Below are 14,761 nucleotides of genomic sequence, written 5' to 3'. Positions count from 1 at the left end.
TTCGGCATGCGTTTTCAATAGGCTTTCCATATTAAATGATACAACCCCCAATTTTCTTACTTCGTTCATAAGTTCCAACCGTTCTTTTACATATTTTATACATTTTATTAACATGTTCAATTGTTTCTGCCTGATTACAATAATTACATTTACCTGTTTTATGTTTTCCTATTTTGAACACTGAATGATTTAGTCTAGTGTGCCCTATTCGAATGCCAGAAATAATTGTATCTTCTTTTCTATTCCTAAAAACACTTCTTCCATCTCCTACTTGTTTCTGTATACTATACATTTGTCTACCCTTGTTATCACTATTCCATTCTTCTTGCCATTTGTTGTTTATGAATTCTTTCATTTGACTGTTTTGCTCAGAGTCACTTGAATATTTATCTCGTAGTGTTTTACAGCTTGCGTCGCTAGTTTATCAAGCACTTCATTGGCCTCCAGTCCCACATGAGCAGGAGCCCACAAGAACACTATTAAACTGACGTAACCCAGAGTATCTGTCCTGCTCCCCTCACAGATCATGCTTTTATCCATCTTATTTGATCTGATTCTGGTACTGGTTGTCACACAAACTGGATATTGGAAACTAAATTGTTCCCTCTTATTGTTTAGGTATTAAGAGCATCATTGAAGAATTTAAAGCAAAAGCTGGTGTTTCAATATCTTCTAATTGGGAAATGTTTAAATACCAGTGTAGAAAATTCTCTATTCGATTTAGTAAACAGTTAGCGAAGGCAAAATCTTTAAAGTATACCTTTATATTAAATGAAATGAATCAAATTTTAGGCAAACAACAGACAAGTGAAGATGATAAAGTAAAACTGCACAACCTTAAAGAAGAATTAAATAACTTTTATGCAGAAAAGGCTAAGGGTGCCTTTATTAGATCAAGAGTGGCTCGAATTCGGAGAAAAAAATTCAGCATATTTTTTTTAATTTAGAAAATAAAAGAGGGAGATCATTTCTCTAAATATTGAGGGCACTTTGGTCACAGATGAAGCTAGAGTTTCTCATTTTTATTCTCAGCTTTATTCTTCTTCATTTAAACCTCGTTTTGCTGTTAGTTTCTTTGAGAGGGTTCAAGCATTCACACCTATTATAAGTGATGGAAATCGGTCGTCTTGTGAGATGGATTTGACAATGGAAGAGTTGGATATGATTATCCAGAAAGCCCCCCTCAGTAAAAGCCCTGGTCCAGATGGACTGCCTTTTGGCAAGACATAGAAAAGCTTGTTTTGGAAGTTTTTAAAGACTGTATAAAGAAAGGAGAATGAACTGAGTCCATGAAGCAGGGCTTGATCACTTTAATCCCAAAGCCTAACAAAGATTCTTCATATTTAGATAATTGGCGTCCAATTACTTTACTTAATTCTGATTATAAATTGTTAGCTTCCCTTTATGCAAATAGATTGAAACCATGCTTAGAAGAAATTGTCTCAGTTTCCCAATCTGGCTTTATGAAAGGTAGGCATATATCATATTCGGCTTGTTTTAGATCTTTTAGATTATAATGAATTGATCAACGATGGTGCAATCATTTAATTTTTAGACTTTTATAAGGCCTTTGACACGGTCGAGCATGAGTTTATGTTTGAATCTTTGCGCAAATTTGGTTTTGGCTCTTCCTTTATTAGAATAGTTCAGACTTTGTACAAAAATATTGTGACCGAGCGTTCAAACAGGGTTCGCCTAACACTTAGAAATAAGAAAATAATAAACGATAGCAGTTTGAACTCTTCACTCTCCTCCACTTTATTATCCAACACCTCAGATCACTAGTGATGTTACGTTTGACACCGACGCTCCGAAGCTTGCTTCAAACTCGAACGGTCCTTGCAATGAACCACTGCTTCGGAGCTTGTATCATTACGTCACTAGTCACGTGAAAATGACTTCTGAAGCAAACACACTGGTTCACTCCTGTAGTGAACCACCTGACTGCTTTGACAGCCCAATCCAGTGTTGACAGGTTTGAAACCTGGCGGCTGTATTTCTTAAAAAAGTGAAGGTAAAAAACAAACTATAGAAACCATTATAGAAATTCTATTGGATTTAATGGTTTTCATGGGAATTTTATTGGTTGTAATGGGAATTATAGTGGTCTCTGTGGGTCTACTGATATGTGTTGGGTTGTATTGGTGGGGGCATTAAATCCTAATGGAATATGTCCCAAACACACTACAAAAAAGAATTCTGTAGTGGTTTAAATGGTAAAAGCCAATGGTTCCTATTTTAATATAAACCATTAGAATTTCTGTGATGGTTTCCAACATTTTTTTAAGCTGGTCTGATCTTCTCTCCTTGTCTAAAGAAATAATTACACACACACATCATGCTTAATGTTTTATTATCAAGGTGAACACATGAAATTCATCAGTATCTGTAAAATTCACCTACATAAATTAGTTTCACAGCACTAACACTGTCTCAGCTTTGATCGCCTCGGTAAACGTAATAAACGGGGCGTTACTTGCATTTTATGGTTGTCAGCTTTGTTGCATTACATTTACTTCACCGGGAGATGGTGCTGCAATTTCTATCTGAATGAAGCTTCGAGTAATGAACCATTTTCGACACAATTGTATCAGAAATCAATAATGCTTCGAAACGCTTCATTTGGCCATCACTACAGATCACCAACTCCAAAAACCCGCGACACTCTAGTACCAGGTGCGCATGCGGCATGACACATGCCTATCTACGGCAAGCCCCGAAGGGAAAAATACATTGCATGCACACATATACAACGAGCGCCAGTACATCCAGAGTTAGTGCATCATAACAGAATTCAACAAAGTCAGTTAAAATATTAACAGCAGTGTATCTTTGGTGAATGGTGTTTCTCCCCGGTTTACGATTAGCAGGGGCATCAAGGGTGCCCTTGTTTTTATTAGTCACAGAGTTTCTTAATATTTGTATTACTCGCTGTGTAGATGTTCAGGGTATTGTTGTAGCTGAACACACTTTTCTAATTAGTCAACTGGCGGATCACACCTGTCTGTTTTTAAAAGATGAGAAACAGGTTCCTGTTATTTTGGAAGCTTTAAAAACATTTTCTAATGCTTCTGGTCTCACTGTTAATCGAAATAAAAGTGAAATTATACCTATTCACAGTCTTGAAAAAGGTCATATAGAAGGTATTGAGGTCAAAAGTTCTGTTAGATATTTAGGCATTTTAATAAGTAAATCACCCAAAGATAGAATTTTAGATCATTTTTCACAACGGACAAAAAAAATGAAAGAATGTCTTTAATTGCTGGCCACAAAGAAATGTAACTATCTATGGTCGTGTCTTGATAGCTAAAGCTGAAGGCATTTCTAGGATTGTTTACCCAGCTTTGTCCTTATATGTCAACCCGTAAACTTGCTCATCTATCGACTCTATACTATTTCAATTCTTGTGGAAAAATAAAACTGAGTATGTTAAAAGGAAGACTCTGATAAGAAATACTTTGGAGGGAGGTGTGAATGCTTTGGACTTCAGTACTCTCAGTCAGGTTTTCAAGATCGGCTGGATTAAACGCTGCCTGAATGCTGATTCTCATCTGTTATGGTTTCACATACCTAAAGTTATCTTTGAAAAATGTGGAGGGTTACATTTTTTTATTGTCTTGTGATTTTAAATGCAACAAACTTCCGTTCAAGCTAATCTTCATAAGCAAGCCTTGGAGGCCTGTAAGCTTGCCTTTTGCCACAATTTCCCCCCTCATAGGAGTATTATATGGAATAATCAGAAAAAAATCTATCTTTATTAAGGATTGGGTTGACAAAGGTGTTCTTTTTGTTTTGGATTTGTTGAAGAAGGATGGCAGCTTTTATTCCTACAATGAATTTATCAACCTTTTTGGAGTGGATTCCTCACCTAAAGTTTATAACTGGGTTAGTAATTCTATTTCCCCTAAACTTTAGCATATGGTTAGGTCATACTGTAGCTACAGAGTATCCGTTTGTGAAATGCCCCAGTTGTCTGTTGGAGGTTTGGAGCTTTCCAATGTCAAATGTAACAATTTTTGGATTAGAAGATTTCTTATTAGGAAAATCATCCTAAAGCTTTTTTCAAATGGAAATGAAATGATCCTTCTCTTTCTACCATTAATATATGGACTGGCATTAATAAGTTTCTGTTACCTAACAAGTGGAAAGAGCTTCACTTTAAAACTCTACATAATTACTATCCCTGTAACTCTCTTCTTTCTAAATTTAAGTTAGACATCTCTTCAGACTGCGCATTCTGTAATTCTAATCTTGAAGCAATACCACATTTGTTTTTTGAATGTGATTATGCAAAGGAGTTCTGGGAAAAAGTAGCCTGGCTTATTTTTTCTGCTTATTACAAACTCTTTATTTTTGAGGTTGTGAATGTGCTGTTTTTGATTTGGGACTCCGGGTCAAAGGAGATGGATGACAGATTAAAACTACTTACTTTATGTGGCGAGTTTCATCTCCATAAGTGTAAAGTAACTGATTCTAAGCCCAATTTTAGACTTTTTTGTGTTGATTTGAAATTATTTTATGACTCTCTTTGTTTATCAGCTAATAAGAAAGCTGCTAAATCTTCTTTGTTGCTCAAAGAAATTATGGTTTCATTGTAAATTACTTCCTGATTTTCTTAAGATTATTTATTTATGTATTCCCATTGTTATTCATTTCTAATTACTTGTATTCTTTTTTTGTATTTGTAGTTTCTATGAATGTTTTGTTTTTTAGTAGACTATCCCTTATTTGCTGCCTTGCTTTACTTTGAGTTTAATGACTTATTTTTATTTTATTTTACTCTTTTTTGTGCTTGATACTGTATCCCCTGTGCTTTTTGTTCAATAAAAAAAAAGAGGCTTCCTGACCCACTGAGACCTCGCAGCCCATTGCTTCCATAGATATCATATATAAAGGCTAGATGTCTCGTGCGCACTGCTGGCCAATGGAGGTCGACGTCCGCACGTGGCGGCCATCTTGCCACAGTGTACTCGCTCACTACTTCAATGGTGCATGTACTTTTAAATAACCATAACTTGCTCATTTTTCTACCGATTTTCAAACGGTTGGTTTGTTATAAACGTCAGAGATGTAGTTATGACACTGCATACATACACTGCATACATATGAAAAATTATAACATACATTTTCAAGCATTCGGAATTATAGCCACGTTAATAACGTTTGTAAGAAACCAAACCGTTTGTAAATCCGTCAAGATTTCAGCGAGATAAGAGGATTTGTGTGCGTGCTGATCATTCACCTTAATGCACAGAGCACTGTCACAAGATGGCCGAACGATGATGCCGGAAGTGACTGCGCCATAAGACATCTAGCGTTTATATATGATATCTATGATTGCTTCACCCAAAGGTTCATTACTCGAAGCTTCATTCAGCATTGCTCACTAGTGACACCTAGCTGTGCAAATACATAGCAGACTAATTAATTAATGTCCATTGCCTGGGTATAAAATAAAATATGTATCTTTCTCTGTCTGAATTTATTTATGCAGAGACAACTGTCACACACACAATTAATTAATTATTCATAAGTTGTTTGGATAGTGACAGTATGAACAGCAAAAGTGACACTGTGTTGAGTGCAGTGCTAATGGTGGAGGGAGTGTAATAAAGTAAACTGCAACAGAATAGTCTGGGGTGGGAAAAGTCCCTCTTCTTGGACAAAACCTCTCCAGCCACAGAGGATGCAGGGGAACATAAAGATGGCCGTGCCAGCTGGTGTAAATGAGGACACTGATGCTTCTGTTGAGCCCAGACAGGGGAGGATCTCCTCTTTATTGCTGCTCCATTACCAGGAAAAAGGAAGAGGTCACAAAAAGCAAACAAATCAAAAAGCAGTCCAGTTCAGATCCAAAAATACAAAGCAATCCAAATAATCCTATCTAATTAATATAACAAGACTATAATATAGCTAGGCCTACTATAATTAATAATAACAATATACTATAACTATTCTAACCTGATATAATGTAATAATATACAGCCCTAACACATATATGACACAATAATGACAATGACAATGGGAGTTCTCTGACACTCTGACTCTCTGACTCTACAACTGCTTCTGCTACTCCTGCAACAGCCACAAGGTGGCGCGAGTTTCGAACCCGCTTTATCCGAAAGCGACACTCAGACCGAACCGATGACCTACATGTTCGAGCCAGAGTCGGAGCAGGTGCGAGATGAAAATGAAGACGACGAACCTGTAGAACAACGTCTTCATATGGATGTATCGCACTGGTGTGTACTGTATTTACACATGAAACTTTGGTCTTCCGACCTTTTACCACCGTGTCGATTTATTTTGATTAATATGTGCGAGGGAGAGAGAGCAAGACAGCGTCTAGTTTGGAGACGGTGATGTCTTGTTTACACTTTCGCCTGGCTCTGAAGAGAGAGAGAGAGAGCGCGTGCGCGACCGGGGTCTCTCTCTCTGCTCGTTCTTTCAGTTAAACATGCGCCCTGTCACAAGCGCGGCAGTTTATCTACATTAGACGGTGTAATGAAGCGTGTGGGTTACTACATCCAACAACCGAACATTTTAACTTACCCTCTCGTAACTTCTGCATCCTTTAGCTTGGACTACAAAATTGCAGCGAGAAATAAAAATGGCGGATTGCTCGAAGTGTTGGGCTGGAAGTCAATGTCCTTATTTGGCAGTTCCGCTGCAAATACTGTGACGTAATAGTTCAAAAAACGTCATAGATAACAGAAAAATCGGAACAGGTTGAAAAATATGACCAAAACAGAAGATAAAGATATCAACGAAGCACCTGAAGAGAATAATTTCATATTTTCTGTACTTCTAAACACTACAAATATACAACAAATGCATTTAAGGGCTAAAAAAGTGCATTTGGCATGATATGTCCCCTTTAACTTTGTTGGATACACAAAATTTACTAGGCAAAAGCCAGGCCTTTCTCCAGATTACGTTTGTTACAAGGGATCCCAATAGAATTGACCCCTTGGAGTAACCTTTCTCTTCATTTGAAAAATTGAGCGAATATGTCTGTTGTTGCATTTTCGATCTAAAAAATCTATCTCGCCCGCAAGCGTAAAGCCGGATAAACACTATTACCTTTACTGAAGGTAAAGTGATTTTTAATTAGCTGAATTAAACCTGCTGGGATAGCTTTTATCAAGGAATTATATTCCTTTGGTGGAACTGGAAAGTTATGGTGATTAAAAAATTGCTTGCAAGTCAGAATATGACCAGAATCATCAAAGACAGATAGAATGCAATTAAAATTATTGTTAAACCATCTAGGGAAAAAGAGAGATTTATTTCTAACGGTTATATCCGCGTTATTCCAAAGGAGAACTTTGTGGGGGGAAAAGCAATGGACAAAACACAATTTCCACGAGAGAAGGCATTGCTGATGAAAGTTAGATAAGGAAATTAGTAACTTGCTAGGTAAAAAGTTACACTTTAATAGGAAAGACAGGCCACCCAGTTTGTTAAAGATATTATTAGGAATGAAAAACCATAACGACACTGGATTCACAAGGCATCTTTTCAGCCAGTTTACTTTAAAGGTGTTTATAGTATCAGCAAAATCTAAAAAGTCAAGGCCGCCTTCACCTCTGGAATTAGAGAGTACTTCTTTTTTCAATTTGTGAGGCCTATTTTTCCAAATAAAATCCAAAAATATTTTGTTAATTTCCCTTATAGCTTTATCATTGATAAACAAAGAGAGAGCAGGGTATACAAAGCGAGAGAGCCCTTCCACCTTAGATAAAAGGACTCTACCGTATAATGAGAGATCTCTCTGAAGCCAGATGTTGAAGACGGTTTTAGTTTTTGTCCTTTTATCAGAAAAGTTTAAAAGATGTCTGGTAACTGGATTTTTAGTGATATTGATTCCTAGATATTTCACACAGTTTTTAACTGGGATCCCCTCCAATGATGTCTCATCTATATCATGAATTGAGATAATTTCACACTTTGAAATGTTAAGTTTTAGACCCGAAGCACATGAAAATTGTTCCACCAATTCCAGAGCATTAGGTAACTGTTTTTTATCCTCCAAGAATAGTGTGGTGTCGTCAGCTAGCTGTGCAATTTTAATCTCTCGATTAAATATAGAGATTCCTATCAAACTTTCATTTTGGTTAATCCTTAGACAAAGTAGTTCAGTGGCTAAAAGAAATAAAAACGGGGAGATTGGACAGCCCTGTCTGACTCCACGATGGATGTCAAACCTTTTGGACGTATCAAAGTTAACGATCACTGAGCTGTTAATATCTCTATAAAACATGGTTACAGTATCAATTAATGATTTACCGAATCCAAATAACTCAAGAGTGCGAAAAAGAAATTTGTGTTCTAAAGAGTCAAAAGCTTTTTGAAAATCAAGAAAAAGTATGAGACCATCTGACTGAATTAAATTAGAGTAGGCCTAATCCAGCACATCTAATACTAACCTTATATTATTAGATATGTAAGGGATAATCCACGGCTAGCCATGCATTAAAGGATTTTAATGCACGACGTAGAGGCGAAGAACCACCCGACGCGAAGCGGAGGGTGGTTGCCTCTACGAAGTGCATTACAATTCTTTAATGCATGGCTAGCCGTGGATTATCCCGCTTATACCTTGGTTATTTGCCAAGTTAAAAATAAGTTAAATCTGTAACTGATGTTTACAGTGTAATTTTTTAACAGACGTGTAAAAATGACGGTTATTTCTTAAGTTAAGGCTCGTCAGTTCTTGCACTCCGTCCGCTTTAAATAAAGTAGAACCATCGGATTGCTTTTATTTGAATGAATTCACATTTATTTAAATTCATTATTAAAAGAGAGAGACAGAGAACTGAAGGAGAAGGAACAGAGAGAGAGAGAGAGATGCGTGCGCGAGTTACCTGTGTGCGTCGATCTCTTCTTTAACAGTCCCCTCATTGCTTAAGCATATAGCTAACTTAATGATTCTTTAATGGATTTATTACAATTATTTATGAAATGACAGGCAACACTGATACAAATTAAACGAAATTCAAAAATCATCCATTTAGCCTACCTAAACGTTTTCATATGCGTCTCTCACTCTGCTTGCAAGTGTATCTGTGTTACTATGGTTACCAATGTAGCGGATTAATTTCGAACTGTAATCAAACTGACTGGAACTACCTGTGCATTAAACGGTTTTACTGCACACCTTCCAGCCAATCAGAATCGAGTATTTAAACAGCCCATGGTATAAGTGACGGCCTTTCATGAATCCCGACTGAGATTCTGAAATAATGTTATTTAGACCAGAACATAATCTTTTAGCATAAACAGAGGCTAACATTTTATAATCTAATGTTCACAGAGTAATAGGCCGCCAATTGTCAATTAATAAAGAGTCCTTGCTTGACTTGGGTATAAGGGATATAACTCCCTGTTTCATTGTAGAGGTCATTTCTCCCTGACTGATGCATTCCTTATACATATGAAATAAAGGCAATTTAATAAACTCCCAAAAGTGAAGATAGAATTCTACGGAAAGCCCGTCAATACCGGGGGATTTACCTTTTTTCATTGAGTGCAGAGCTTGATTAATTTCATCTATTGACAAATCAGCGTCACAAATTCGACTAAACTCACGATCAATAATTGTAATACGGTGTCTAATTGTATCAATACATTTTTCACAGCTGTCATAGTTAAATTTAGATGTAGCCTATAAAGATTGCTATATAATTTGCTAACAAATTCTGATATTTCTTTTGGATCTTTAGAGGTAACTCCATCGATGTTAAGTGCTGAAAGAGCTTTCCTCTGACTGTTTCTTTTTTCCAGGGCAAAGAAATAGCTAGAATTCTCTTCCCCCTCCTCAAGCCATTTTGCCCGAGACCTAATATATGCACCTTTGGCCGACTCTAAATAAACTCTATCGAATTCCAGATTTAATTTTTTTATTTCCATATCTTCTTCTTCTGAAATCTTATCTTTGGCTAGTAATACATTAAGTCTATTAACCAACTCTGAATCAATTTTATGTTTAATATTTTTAAGTTCCTTACTTCTTTTAACTGCAATATATCTGGCCTTATATTTAAAGAACTCCCAATTTTTTTATAATCTCTGGTTGATCCGGTAAATAATTCTTTGGTAAGATTGACACAACTAAAGAGGTAATTTACAATACCCTTACAGCTCCGACGCCTCGGTTCAAAGGTCACATCATGCTGGGCAACGTGAGCGGTTGGTGTATTTTGAGCTGGGACAGAGAAACATAGGGTCCACTTAATTTAATAAGATTTAAATCGTATGGTTGCTTAGTATTGCTAGTTATGCATTTGTAAAGACACTTTTGGAGACTTTCAACAACAGGTTTGTGTATAAACGGTACTTTCTCAGCCGTTTGGTCGACATACACCGCGAAAGATGGAATTCATTCTGCACTCGCCTGCGAGCGCCCTCGGCTACTCTTTCCCCCCTACTATATAGTAGGGAAGTATGCGGTTTCAAACGCAGATAAGGGGAGAAGTGCCACTCTCAGTAAACTTCCGGGTTCTGAACTGGTTGCAGTTCCACTCTGGCTCCACATGAGGGCGCTCACAGGACGAGTGCAGAATGAATGGAGGTCTATGGAGCTATAGTCCTCAAAATCCACTTTTCTCAGGATATGATTTTCTGTCTAGTAATTTGAATGTTGTATTCGAAAGGAGATGCAAAGAAATTACACATTGCTGGGTGTTAGATTTTTTAGAGTCACTTATTTGCTTTAAAAAGTCTTTTAAAATGTCAATGACGTCATACACATCGTACAACCAGAGATACTGCTTTCAAACAGACGCTGTACAAAGCAGTACATAAAGTGTTGAATGAAAATGTCTCTGAAACATCTGTGTGTTATTTGGCAAATATTGCATTTATTTCACTTCAGCTGTGGTAAAGTATGCAAACACCACGTGAGCGGTCACCACGGGAACCAGGAAGTGTCCGACTTCACGTCTCCGTTTGCAGCTCCTCCCGCCAGCACGCGGCTACTCTCGCCGATCGGTTACATCCAGCCGATGTCCAACACACCTATTGTCTCAAATACAACAATTTCATTGGCTGCTGTGCGTGTTATGGTGCGTGTCGCACAAGCCCTGAAAAGTGAAGCCAAAGCGTCTCGATCGCCCCCCGGTGACTGGTCCCAGTATAGGTCATAAGCCCCGCCTCCCCGTGTTATTCAACGGGACTTGAGACCAACTAAACAATTTAATTACACTTCAAATATCTTTTTTCCGAAGGTGGGTTCTGTCATTTACTGTAGTTTTTATCACGCTGATGTAAATTCAAGTGTTTGTTTTTAGTTAGTTATTTGATGCTATAAAAACGGTGGTGTGACGTCATGATTGACAGCTGTGATTGACAGGTTTTTTTTCAGGATCTTCGGAGGACTGAAGAGATCTTTAAATTTAATATCTAAATTTCTATAATTAATTATTTCACACTGAGAGTGAGGACGGGGCCTTGATTTTGCGGCTTTACTTCCTGCTCACGACTGCGCAGGTCTGGTCCCGAGATCGCTACTGCACAGACTCAAGCCCCAAGATGTCAGCGCCATATCGGGACACTGGCGGCTTCACTTCTCACGAAGATGGCGGAGAGAGCAGACGCATTGTGAATAGCCTTGAAAATCAAAGGAATGAACTTTTAACTCAACAAAACCCTGAAATATCAGATGTAAAACCGTAGGGAACTTATCATAATAATTCAGAAACGTGTGAGTGACCCTGAGCACCTCCTGGAGTACGATATTGCAGACCATAACATGGCTAGCACAAAAGCTAATGCTAAATTGAAGGCTCTCCAAGAACACGACTATGGTGGTCCAGAAAGGATGGAAACTAACACCAGAGGAACCAAAAACACCTTAGCATCTCCTTCCAAACCACCAGCACCACAGAAGAAGTCAAAACCAGACGACGCCGTGACTGCTGGAGCCCATGCTGAAGACGCCTCTAACGCTGTGATCCTGCTATCGGCACTCTTCAAAACATGATGCAGGACTTCAAAGCGGAGCTAAAGCAGAACACGCTGACCGTAGCCAACATCGCGAAAGCGGTAGAGTTTAACTCTGCCGAACTCAAAGAATGTAAAGAACAGTGCCAAAAACTGCACGTCGAGGTGAAACAACTCAAAGAGGAGAACACAGATCTGGGGAAAAGAGCAGCAGAGTTGGAGCGTTATAAAAGAAGAGCCTGCGAGTAAATGGCTTACAGGAGGGAAAAGACGAAAACACACGACAAATCATCTCTGATATCATCGGAAAGATTGTGCCACACTGGAGGGAGAAGATGGATTTCATCCTGGATTCGGTGCACCGACTGGGGCCGAGTAACACCAGCCGCCCTCGTCAGATCATCATGCAGTTCACAGGACGCCACTTCAGGGACGAACTCTGGCGGATCACCAGACTTCCCCCCGTCTGCAAGGATCTCAACATCCGCTTCGCAGAAGATCTCACCAAGGAAGACAGAGAGGCACGGAGGGCTGTGTGGCCGAAAGTTGAACAGGCAAGGAAGGCAGGACTAAAGACAGTGTTCCCCCCATGCTTTCATTAATGGACAAAGAGTCTCACCATAGACACAACTATCCAACTTATCATAAACATAGATGGTCTGAAATTCATCTTAGTCAACATTTATGGATATAACATCAGTAGAGAAAGCCGAACCCTATTGAACATGGTTTACATTTAGACAATCTCAAATGAACACACTCAACTGATAACATCATCATTGGAGGCGATCTAAACCTAGTTCATGATGATTTTTTTATAAATATCCTTGCAGATACTCTGCCAGTCATCCAAACACCATATTCACGAACTTTTGCGAAAAACAAAATTTGGTTGATACTTGGAGACACTTAAATCCAGAAATATCTAAATACTCCTGGTTTAGCTCAAGCCACAATTATAAATCCAGAATTGATCACTGGTTAATTGCAAATCATTTGCTATTTTATAATATTAGCTCTGATATTTATTCTGCACCACTAACAGATCATAGTGTTATTTTACTACAGATCAAACCCAGGGATGGAAATTAACTTTTTTGTCCACCGGCCACTGTGGCGGATGGATTTCAAAATCTACCAGCCACTCAATGTTTTTACCAGCCACTTTCTTGTTTTTACACCGACAATGTGTAACTGCATGTGAAAATTAATACTACAAGATCTACAATACTTAAGCAGTTTATTTAATCTCAAGTCTCAATGAAATACTGACATTTTCTCTTTCTCTCTATATATTTCTCTTTTTTACCTGGATGTGGCATTTTAATGATTCATGGTCTTTTATGGCTTCCAGTTTTAGGTTTTTAGTCCCAACAATGAAACTAGGGCTGGGCAATATGGACCAAAAGTCATATCCCGATTATTTAGGCTGAATATCGATATACGATATATATCCCGATATTTTTTCCGCAAAGTGAGAGCAAATGTTCAGTCAAAGTCAAAGCCAAATATGACATGTCACAAGTAGTTTTATTGAAACCGGCTATTTCCACACACACAAGTACTGTCCCCCTTTACTTAACATAAATTGTAAGAATATGACTAATAGTAAAGACTAGTACTAATAAATAAACATTAGGCCTATGCTAAAGCTATTAAATAGCAGTCCCAAACTAGTTTTTGTTAATACAATGTTGGTATGAGCCACTAGAGTCATTTAAAAATATTAAAAATAACACAAAGAAAAATAAAGTGGCATTTTGGGGTTAATATGGAAACGACAGTTGCCATGGTGAATACACAATATTAACAATAACTGTTAATGAACCATGGAAACTGCTCCTGGTGAACAGAATGAAAATCATACCTGCATTACTTTTATTTTGTGTAATTTACAACGTAACGGCGTTGCATGCTCGTAGTTTCTTGTGCACTTTATATACAGTGAGGCGATACACAGCGCGCGCCGCCGCATGCGCGTGCAATTGAAGAGTGTGCGCTCCGAGCACAGGATAACGGCTGACGTGACAGGACAAGAAAGTCAGTTTTTCTGAGGTGAAAGACTTTATTTCAGCGTACACTTATGTCCTCTAAAAGTGTCCGCCGTCTGTGTGTAACAGTATATTTTTATTTACCCGCCACGGTGGCCGGTAGGTGAAGCGAGTTTACCCGCCACAACACAAAATCACCCGCATTTGGCTGGTGGCGGGTGCTAATTTCCATCCCTGATCAAACCCAATGACAACAATGTCCACTCACACACATATTGGAAGTTCAATTCCAGTCTGCTCAAAAATAATGACTACTGCCAAAAAATCTAATTATTAATTAAAGAAAATGCCAATTCTGAGGAGCTCACAACTGCTACCAAAAAGTGGGAATTCCTAAAATATAACATACGCCAATTTACCATCTCATTCAGTAAAATAATTAAAAAAGACAGTGCAAAAAGAAGAAGTAGACATTATTAATCAGTTCAATATGTACTGCAATAGGCCAAACCCAACTGAAGACGATAGACAGAAGATATTAAACCTCCAACCAAAACTAGATGAAGTTCACAGTCGTAAGGCCCAAGGGGGCTTTATTAGATCCAGAGCTAGTGGATAGAGGAGGGGGAAACAATTCAGCGTATTTCTGTGGTCTTGAAAAAAGAAGACAGGAAAAAAATAGCATCAGATCCCTGATGGTTGATAATAATGAAGTCACAGATGAAAAATTGATCTCTTCAGAAATCTGGGAATTCTATAGCCAGCTCTATAGCTCTACATTTTCTAGCGTGGACTGTCAACATTTTTTTCAGGATATAGCAAAACAT

This window comes from Rutilus rutilus, assembly GCF_951802725.1.
Source record: "Rutilus rutilus genome assembly, chromosome: 13".
Classification (NCBI taxonomy): Eukaryota; Metazoa; Chordata; class Actinopteri; order Cypriniformes; family Leuciscidae; genus Rutilus; species Rutilus rutilus.
Note: the sequence above shows the minus strand (reverse complement) of the source record.